At 41.9% G+C, this 9,813-nt stretch overlaps 1 long non-coding RNA gene across 1 annotated transcript in view; it reads right to left on the bottom strand.

The window, feature by feature from the left end:
* Positions 1-784: 784 nt before the first annotated feature.
* Positions 785-9,813, bottom strand: part of LOC128075988 (uncharacterized) — a 30,029-nt gene continuing 21,000 nt past the window's right edge. Inside the window, exons 2-3 of the long non-coding RNA XR_008204185.1 lie at positions 7,076-7,183; positions 785-2,809 (exon numbers count right to left, since the gene is read on the bottom strand). This is a non-coding gene — a long non-coding RNA (uncharacterized LOC128075988). The remainder of the gene's footprint in view (positions 2,810-7,075; positions 7,184-9,813) is intronic.

Genomic DNA, 9,813 nt, shown 5'->3' with positions numbered 1-9,813 from the left:
GCAGAACCCACTGGGAAGGTGGAATGGCCAGCCTAAGTGATCACTAATTTGGGCTCTCCAAGGTAATTTACGTTATAGCAATTAAAGTTGAGATTCCCTTGCTATTCTATTTATGAACACTATTAACCTACGACCTTTCTCTGAAGTTTACATCCAACTGTTTTCAATTTTTTTTCCCGAGCAAAAGGAAAGCAGTTGCTGAGGAAGTTATTTCTCACAATAATTAATTGTGTTTGGAGCCTGAGAGTGAATACGTACTTTAAGACTATCTGGCTGTCGTGTCGTGCTGTGTAATTATATTACAGATATGTCTTTGGGATCCTTCTGCTGAGCTGTTGCTAATACCCTTGGTTTTATTTGTATTGATTTTGCTTTAAGTGCAAAGGTGCCAGATGTTCTTCATTCAGTTGAATATAAAATGATGAGCAAAATCCTGCTGCAAACTTTAGTGGTGCCAACAGAGAACATGCTTTGACCCTACATTAATATTTGGCTTTTGTTAAGTCAATTTTAATGACATTTCAATAGGCAAATGCAGTAATAACTCTTATGCTACGGATAAGCACACTTTAAAGGCAAGCGGCAGAAGCGGAGCAGTGTGGCATCTGCCTCTCTGAACACATCTCCTCTTGTGTCTTATTCAGCCAGTCGCTAACAATTTCATTCTGATCCACAGCTGAATGACTGGAAGAAAGGCCGTTGTTTCTTATACCTAGTCTGGAAAATTAGGTTTTAACAACTATATTGCACACTGCTATAGCGTGCTATGATTCAGAGGGTGCTGTTTTCATGGGACAGACAGTTAATGCTGGCAGCAATTATTCATTTCCAGGGTGCTCATCATGTGTAATATGATGGCTTAAAGAACACAAAGTAGCATAAGTAGCACAGTGAATAGTGCAGGGAAAAAATACTCCCAAAGAAAGGAGTTAAACTGGGAATCCTCTGCTTCGGGGAGCTGAAGGTGTACAACACAGATGCTAATTTCTGGAGGAAGGGGCAGGTGCTAGGATCAATGAAGAGCACGATCCTTTCAAAACTGGGGGAAACACTGCGCCGAGAATTAATGAGTGTGCTGGCCACTGGGGAATGAAATAACACTGTAAACTTCAGTAAACAACAACGCTCCAGGACTGGATTTAATCTGTAATAAACTAGGCTGTCGAATTCTACTGCCCTTTTGTGGGACCAGCCATGGAGAAGACACGTGCTCTGCAGCAGGTATCAATAGCTGTATCTGTGGAGGAATACAGAAATACGTGCAACCTATAAGAATAGCAGAGAGATGAGCACAGTGCTGGAGCCATTGCCTTGCTGTTGTGAGATGTACGACAGAATGTCTTGTATTTGGCTCCAGAATGATATTCATGCAGATATCTCATGGATTATTTTCAGAAATAACTTACTATGAGATTTCTACATAAAATAAAGATCTAGTACAAGAAGCCAAGCATCCTTCAAGTTTGTATTTTCCCCTGAGCACCTGGATTTGCTTTTCCAAATTTACATCACTAAAAATAAACCGCATGATCATTTCCACCGTTGTTACAAAGACAAGACCATCTGCCACCTCAAGATACCTACGTGAGATTGGCAGTTTTCTGGGAAAACAGTATACTCCTATCACTTTTGGTGTCATGTGGGATAGACGCCAGCAGCTTAGCCACCAGCATTTCTGAGACAAAAAGTATTGTGCACCTATTGCTTTAATGCACCCTATATGTTTGTCTCCTCCAAACTGCAAGTAAGTTCTTAGTCAGTGCATTAGGTATGTTTAAAAAAGTGTAAAACTTTGTTTAATGAAAGTTATCTACAATTTCAAATTATGATGAAAGCACTTTCCTTTTGATTAGTGTGTATAGACCATATGGCATGTGTGTGGTCATCTAACTATTGCTCTCTCCTAACAGAGGGTTTGTTTTCACAGAGGATAAATTTCTTAAGAGTGAACGACGCTCAGGAGAAGATACAGAGAAGATCTGTGTCCTGAAGCAAAACTGAGGTATGGAGTCAAAGTGTTCTTATGTGAGATCTGATGCGGCATCTTCTGAAGAGGAACGCTTAGGGCATGTGCTCAGAGACCTGAGACACTGTACTTCTGATACACTCAGCAACAACCTACTTCCTAGGCTAATCTTTTCCCTCCACTGAAGCACAAGGCGTTGCTGTTGGCAGAAGAACAGCTACCATCTCCAGGGCATGACTTGAAACACAGATCTTCAGACTTCAAATAATTCTCGCTCTTCCTCTCACACAAATTCATTACAGAATGTATTGGACTAAAAACTACATAACTGTTTAAGTTCTGTACTTGTGTATTAGTTTGAGATACATTCAAACAAAACCCAGAATGGTATAAAACATGACTTCTAACTTTTCAGGGTTTCATTAATTCTAACAAACTAATTAAGTGTTCTCATGAAATTTATGTAAAATATATAGAAAAAATCCAAAGTGCAAGTTATTACACTTCATAATGTTCTATAAACAATGAACTCTTGATTATAAAATAGATACAAATATGTAAACTCATTGGGTAAAAGCACTGATCAGTAAATTACCAATTGGCTTAGTTGCCAATTTGCCAAAGAGTGGTAGCAGTAATTATGACCTTCCACTTGACAGAAAACTCTAGCTTGTTTTGTTCACCTCTGGCCAGAGGAGTTGTCCCAGAAGTTCTTTTCCAGCCACAGGAGATTCCACTGGTCTCCAGCAGAGATAAATCTCAGCTCTCGCTGTCCCACCTCTGACAGTGTTGGCAGAGCTCAAGCTCACTTCTTCCTCTCCTTCTCTCCTTCTTCCTTCTTGCCTACGAGAAGTAGTACATAGAATATGCATGTAGGCATAGTATATCATATCAATGTACAGCAAATATACAGTACATATATACTATCTAGTATATAGTATCAAAGTACAGCATGTAGTGCACATGCATAACATGTATAATCAACAAATAAAATATCCTTTTATGGCCTGCTATGACATTGTAAACATGACAATGGACAAGGGGAGAGCCACTGATGTCACCTATCAGGACATCAGTGAGGTGTTTGACATTGTCCCCCACAACATCTTTCTCTCCAAACTGGAAAGATTTGATGGGTTGGACTGTTCAGTGGATGAAGAACTGGTTGTGATATTGTATTCAGAGAGGGATGGTCCATGGCTCATTGTCCAGATGGAGATTGGTGACCATGGTGTCTCTCAAGGGTCAATCAATACCATTTAACACTTTCGTCAGTGACATCGACAGTGTCATCAGAAAGTCTGCAGGTGACACCAGAATGTACAGCACCATCAACATGCTTGAGGGACAAGATGTCATCCAGAGAGACCCAGACAGGCTGAGAAGTGGGCCCAGGAGAACCCCATGAGGTTCAACTAAGCCAAGTGCAAGGTCTGGCACCTGGGTCATGGCAGCCCTCACTACCAGGGCAAGCTGGGGGGTGTAAGGATGGAGCACAGCCCTACCAGAAAGGACCTGGGGTGGATGGCAGCTGGAATGAGCAGCACTGTGCCCTCACAGCCCAGAAAGCCAACCGGATCCTGGGAGCATCCAAAGCAGCACAGCCAGCAGGGCGAGGAGGGGATCTGCCCTTCTGCTCCGTGCTGTGAGACCTCACCTGGAGCGCTGCGTCCAGATGGGGAGTGCTCAGCACAGGAGAGACACGGAGCTGTTGGAGCATCCAGAGGAGGGCACAAAAACGATGTGAGGGATGGAACACCTCCCTGCGAGGACAGGCTGAGAGCTGGGCTGTGCTGCACGGAGAAGGGAAGGCTGTGGGGAGAGCTGAGAGCGGCCTGTTGGTATCTAAAAGGATTATAAGAAGAGGACAGAGAGGCGGTGGGTGCCACATTCCTGGAGACCCCAAGGTCAGGCTGGATGGGGCTCTGAGCACCCGATGGAGCTGTGGAAGTCCCTGTTCATTGCGTGGGAGTTGGAGTAGGTGGTCTTTAAGAGTCCCTTCCAACTGAAACAATTATATTATTTTATGAAATAGCTGAACTGCTAAGGTTATTCTTAAAAGCATTTCTGTTAAAATGTATCTGCTTCACAGGTTATGTCACAATTTATTTTTATTTGTTACATTGGAAGCATCAAACAGCCAGACTTGGCATTTGCAAGTAGCCATACCTTGAACAAGAACAGCACCATTTAGATCTCAACAACAGCACTGGCTGAGAGTATGGAAACATCTTACTCTGTAGATTCTCCTTTCCAAAACCATTCCAGGATTTGAATCCATTCTAAAAGATGCTTCGGAAATGCACATAAACCCCATCAGTCCTGTTGGGCTGAAAGAAACCTATTTTTTTTCTCTGCTTGATTTCAGACTGTGCATACCCCATAGTATCATTATTAGGTATCAACAACAAGTGTGATTTTCTTCCTTGGTGTGAAAAGAACATGCAATCACTTAGTTTCCAAACTAGAATATAGGCTAGAGAAAGAATCTATCTGTTAGGTAGTTTCTCATCTATAATTTCCACTCATTCCCTGCTGGCATTATTTCTGATCTCCTCTCTATCCCCTCAGTAACATATGAGGGAGCATTAAGCTAACCAAATTAAAATAAATAAAGAGAGAAAGAGAGGAAGGAAGAGAGGAAGAGAGGAAGGAAGAGAGGAAGAGAGGAAGAGAGGAAGAGAGGAAGAGAGGAAGAGAGGAAGGAAGAGAGGAAGAGAGGAAGAGAGGAAGAGAGGAAGAGAGGAAGAGAGGAAGAGAGGAAGAGAGGAAGAGAGGAAGGAAGGAAGGAAGGAAGGAAGGAAGGAAGGAAGGAAGGAAGGAAGGAAGGAAGGAAGGAAGGAAGGAAGGAAGGAAGGAAGGAAGGAAGGAAGGAAGGAAGGAAGGAAGGAAGGAAGGAAGGAAGGAAGGAAGGAAGGAAGGAAGGGTTGAGGAGCATTCTGCATTTCAAAAATGTTAACAAAAACCAAAACCACAATCTTCCTGCCCCCAGCTTTTCATTGACCACTCACTAACATTCAGTACAAAACAAATTTTAGTGCACTAGGAATGAGAAGTAATTTTATTAACTACATTGTGTATCCTACCAGTGTTCTACAGATGAACCATCTTGTCATAAGCACTATAGAGAGTGCATTAAATTCACTGTTTTCTGTTTCTTCATTTGTAGTTTTGTTAAACACAAGAAAAAGAATTATCTAAAGCCACAGCCTAAATTTATCCCCAGATTTTGCACCAATTTTTAGCAGAGCTAGAGATCAATTTGGAATTCAAGTGAATTCAAGTGAAGGACAAATTTTATCTGAAATGCCATGTACAAAGACTTTTCCCTCATCTCCCTGTTCTCCTGAGAAAGCAGCTCTGATGTTTTTGCATTCAAAATGAAAACTTCTGACTGTGTCAACAGAAACGATTGTTGATATCAAAACTAGTGGTGAATAAGTTAGCTTTTCTGATTTCACAACTGGAAGCAGACACATTAAAATTTGAACTGCTACCCAAATCCAAAGCACGCTGTTAACCACCTCAGTTCCAGGGTGCTCCCTTTGGACGGAGCCCACACGTACAGCCTTCCCCAGCACCTTCTGGGAACTGCGTGTGGCATCCCAGCTTATCCACTTCAGAGTGATGCAGAGCAAAGGATAATGGAACAACATAACTAGAAAATGTCTCATTTTGCATTCTAATGAAAGTCTGAGAGATGAGCCAGCACAATCTCCTTCTCTAATTTTACTTACCAGCCTGCCCTTGAAAGCGCCTCAGAATCACTTAGTGCAGAAAGATCTTGAAATCTGAAGACCAAGTGCCCCATTTAGCGATAGCTAATTAGTCTACACATTGTGCAATGCAAAAATATAATTGACTCTGTGTGTAAAACTATCTGAGGGGAGCCAGGGCATTTGCATGCTAATACAAGGCACTGTTTGTAAAGATAGACCCTGCCATTATAAACGGGATATCAAAAAGGTGCCAATTACGAGGAAGGGGTGTGCTGCAGGATAAACCAATCGCCTTGTGCAACTAACTGATGGTTCTACGCGCCATACAATCCAAAAATATAATTGACCCTGTCTGTAAAGCTATTTTTGGGAACAAGAAATCATTAGCATGCAAAAACCAAGTGCTGGTTACAAAGCAGGGAGTCTGACCACTGCGACCATCTGCCTCCTGTGTGAGTCAGCTACGCTTTCTGGAGAAAGAAACAAAAATCCCTCTTTTTTTCTACTGCTGTCCAAAATAAAACCAGGGCTCATGAGGTTTTATGTATAGGGCATTTGCAGTACTCTGTAGAAGAGAAATATCTTTCAAAGGATTCCTCTGTTCGGATGGGAACCCTGCTGGCAAGGATCTCTGCCACTGGGAGCTTTGTGTCTTTGTATGCTGCTTTGAGTTGACAATGATTCTTTTCTAGGGGTGTTCCTTATTTCCACCTGGAGAAAGGGTTCCACAAACACACATGCAGAAAGCCCTTTAGTCAGGCAACACACTAACTTTTTCCATTAACAAACAATAAACATGAGCAGTTAAAGATGTAATCAACGCAGTCCCCGTCCCCAAGAACAGCAACAGTGTGACAGATGCTGCAGCTTACACGTTCCCAACCCACTGTGAATTATCAGCTACACCACAAAGTACCCGAGCTTTCTGTCTTCAGCATGCAAAAAGGTGTTCAAAAACACCTGCACTACTGATGTCAATAGCACTTAGGTATTTCCACCACCCAAAACATCTCATGCCTACAGTCATCTCTTTTGTCAAAATTTCTTCTGAATTGAGACATTACTAAGAAAAATCTCACTCTTCACAACTTTCTTACCCTTGGGGTAAACTGCTGAGAAATTGTGCTGGGGCTGCAGCATTTTCAACATTCCTGGCAAATGCTTCTGTTTACTTTCCTCATACCATATATTCTGGTGGTAAAACAACCCGAATGTGTTTTGATACATGAATGCTGTGAATAGCTACTGAAAGACGGTGAAAGTATAAATGGAAGTGAATCAGCACTTTTTGCAGAGATCCACACGTGTCTCAGCCTGAGTCCTTTCCCGTGCATTTTGCCATAGAGCAGATCAGTGTAAGAAAGTTTATGACATGTGCATCATTTATTACCTGGCTTCAGGGTTTTCCCAAAGCGCATTGCTCATCTGAAATGGATTCTGCAGTCTGCACAAGGGAACTGCAGCTCTTGGGCTTTGATCCGCAGGCATCAGGAAAATCCTTGGTGAAAAAAAACAATGAATAAACTTCTTGTATAAGAGCTTATATGTGTATACAGAGGTAAGTTCCTATCAGTAAATATTATTTCACTAAACCCAAACATCCGTCTACTGTGGAGTGTAAGTAATTTTCTTCCATCACATTCTGCCTAGTCATTTTTCTTTGCTCTTTGTGAGCAATTTTTATGTAGGTGTATCCTAGATTTAATACATAATAACTATCTTCTCCCTTCCCTTCCCTTCCCTTCCCTTCCCTTCCCTTCCCTTCCCTTCCCTTCCCTTCCCTTCCCTTCCCTTCCCTTCCCTTCCCTTCCCTTCCCTTCCCTTCCCTTCCCTTCCCTTCCCTTCCCTTCCCTTCCCTTCCCTTCCCTTCCCTTCCCTTCCCTTCCCTTCCCTTCCCTTCCCTTCCCTTCCCTCCCCTTCCTTTCCCTTCCCTTCCCTTCTCTCCTACTCTACTCTACTCTATCCCATCCCATCCCATCCCATCCCATCCCATCCCATCCCATCCCATCCCATCCCATCCCATTCTGTTATTCTATTCAGTTCACTAGGTCTCCACTTTAACCATACCCTGAATTAATTTGATTTAATAGCATTTCAGAACAAGCATGTATCTGTGGGTTCTCCTTGGAATGCTTTTTTACTTTTCTGTCTAGCTAAATGCAGACTGAGTTGGCAGGAAAAAAAATTAAAAACAAACAAACAAACCAGAAAATAATTTAAAACAAAAAAAAAGAAAGAAAAAAAAGAGGAAGTCATCGGTGAGGATTTTCTTCAGAGAATATTCACTAACTAGAAGGTGTCTTTTCTGACACTGTTGCTAATGATAGATTTTTTTAAATATTTTTTTAATTATAAAAAGTCTGAAAGAGCTTTCTTTATTCATTATCCATCCTCTCTCCAACATGGCCATATTTTGATTACTTGTGTCAGGAGAAAGAGAAGATGAAGCAGAAGTTTGCCTTAAATTACATTGCAATGATGTATTAATCAACGTTATTCACCAGAGCAACTGTCCAGCTTTCCCCCACCATGCAGGAGTCACAAAATAAAGCAAGATTTTACAGATGACAAACATGCAGCTGTCCCCAGAGCTTCACGGTAAGCGGCTTTTGTTTTTTCCCCTTTCTTTACTTCACTTTCCTTCTAGTCTACTGAGATGCACTGGAACGTATTTTCCTGCTCTGTGGTTTTGGGTGGATTTTTTTTTTTGCAGTCACACTCTGTGTTAGCCCCAGTCATTTCTATTCATAACTTTATCAAGTAAGTAAACAACTGCAGCAATAAAGATAGCTTCACTTGCATTGCCACACCTGACACACAAGCTGAGAGCGGTGGATGTCACCTTCTCACCCAAAAGACAAAGTGGACGGAGGGACAGTGCAACATTCATCTCTTTTGTGGCTGTTAAGACACACTGCTGCTTTCCTTTCCCTGTGGTTTCTGCTGCTTTCTGGTACCAATAGACAGAACAGAACAGCACATCCAGGAAAGTCCAGGACTGGATGTTGCAGAATAAATGTCAGGTTCCTGATGATGTAACCAGCCTTTTTCTGAAAACCAATGTGGGTTCTTAGCAGCCACTACATTTATTTTGGGAGATCGTTGAAACGAGGAAGTGGTTGGGAGCGGAATACAGGGAACTGGTCACTGCTACTTTCCTCACATACTTGTGTCTCCTCCTATTGCAACAGCATCTGTAGCTGGTGCATCTTCACCATCCATATCTGGTGTTGGAGTAAGTTTCAGCTTCAGGAGTTTACAAATATTATTAGAGTTCATATCTCACACAGACATTACATTTACAAGAATTATTAGCTCTGCTACAAAACTTGCTTTAGAATTCAGTCTGCTTCCCAACCTACGTTGCAGTCAGCTTTAAAATTCTGGTTACTGTGTTCTGAACTTCAACTACTTTTTTACAGTGCCATTTAATAACTAAGTGAATAAATAAATAAATCAGCAGGACTGTAACGTCTTCAATAACAACAAATCTAAGGAAATACTTTTAGTGAGCAGGAGCCCGTTCTGAGAAGCTGGTAGGCTCTCCCTGGTCAGAGTGACCCATGTGCATTACAGTGCATTCCCAGATCACCTTAAATAATGCCAAACAAACCAGCACAGTTAGCAATAAATAAAACACTTGTGCAATCTAAAAAGTATGAGTAGAATGACAACTGGCAAAGAATTAATCTTCTTCCTGCCTTAAACCCACTGCCCTGTTGAGACGAATGCTATTGGAGTTTTAACATAATGGAAAGCAAGGTAAAAATTCTCATCAGACTCTCTGCGGCATCCGCTTCACTGGTTCAACCAAGGTAAAATGTTAGTCTTCAGTTTTTAGGGTTTTGCAGGGACTCGCAGATGCTCAGCTACTGTCTCACAGAAGCAGAGTCAGTACCATCAGTATTACTTCTACTTTATGAAAGCAAAGAGCCAGGCCTGCTACCATTCCCTGCATAGCCATGGTAGAAACAGTCCCCCTTAGACACTGCTGCCCCCAGCACAACTACTCTTGGATATCTTCTGGTTGACCAGCACTCACTCCATTTGAGGTGGGCTTTACCAGTATTGTAGAGAGTTAATTTTTTGTATCAGACTGTCACACAGTAGTAAGTCAAATGCTGTACA

The sequence above is a fragment of the Tympanuchus pallidicinctus genome, unplaced genomic scaffold (genome assembly GCF_026119805.1).
Source record: "Tympanuchus pallidicinctus isolate F22 unplaced genomic scaffold, pur_lepc_1.0 scaffold13, whole genome shotgun sequence".
Taxonomy (NCBI): domain Eukaryota; kingdom Metazoa; phylum Chordata; class Aves; order Galliformes; family Phasianidae; genus Tympanuchus; species Tympanuchus pallidicinctus.
This window is presented reverse-complemented; position numbering and strand designations above follow the sequence as displayed.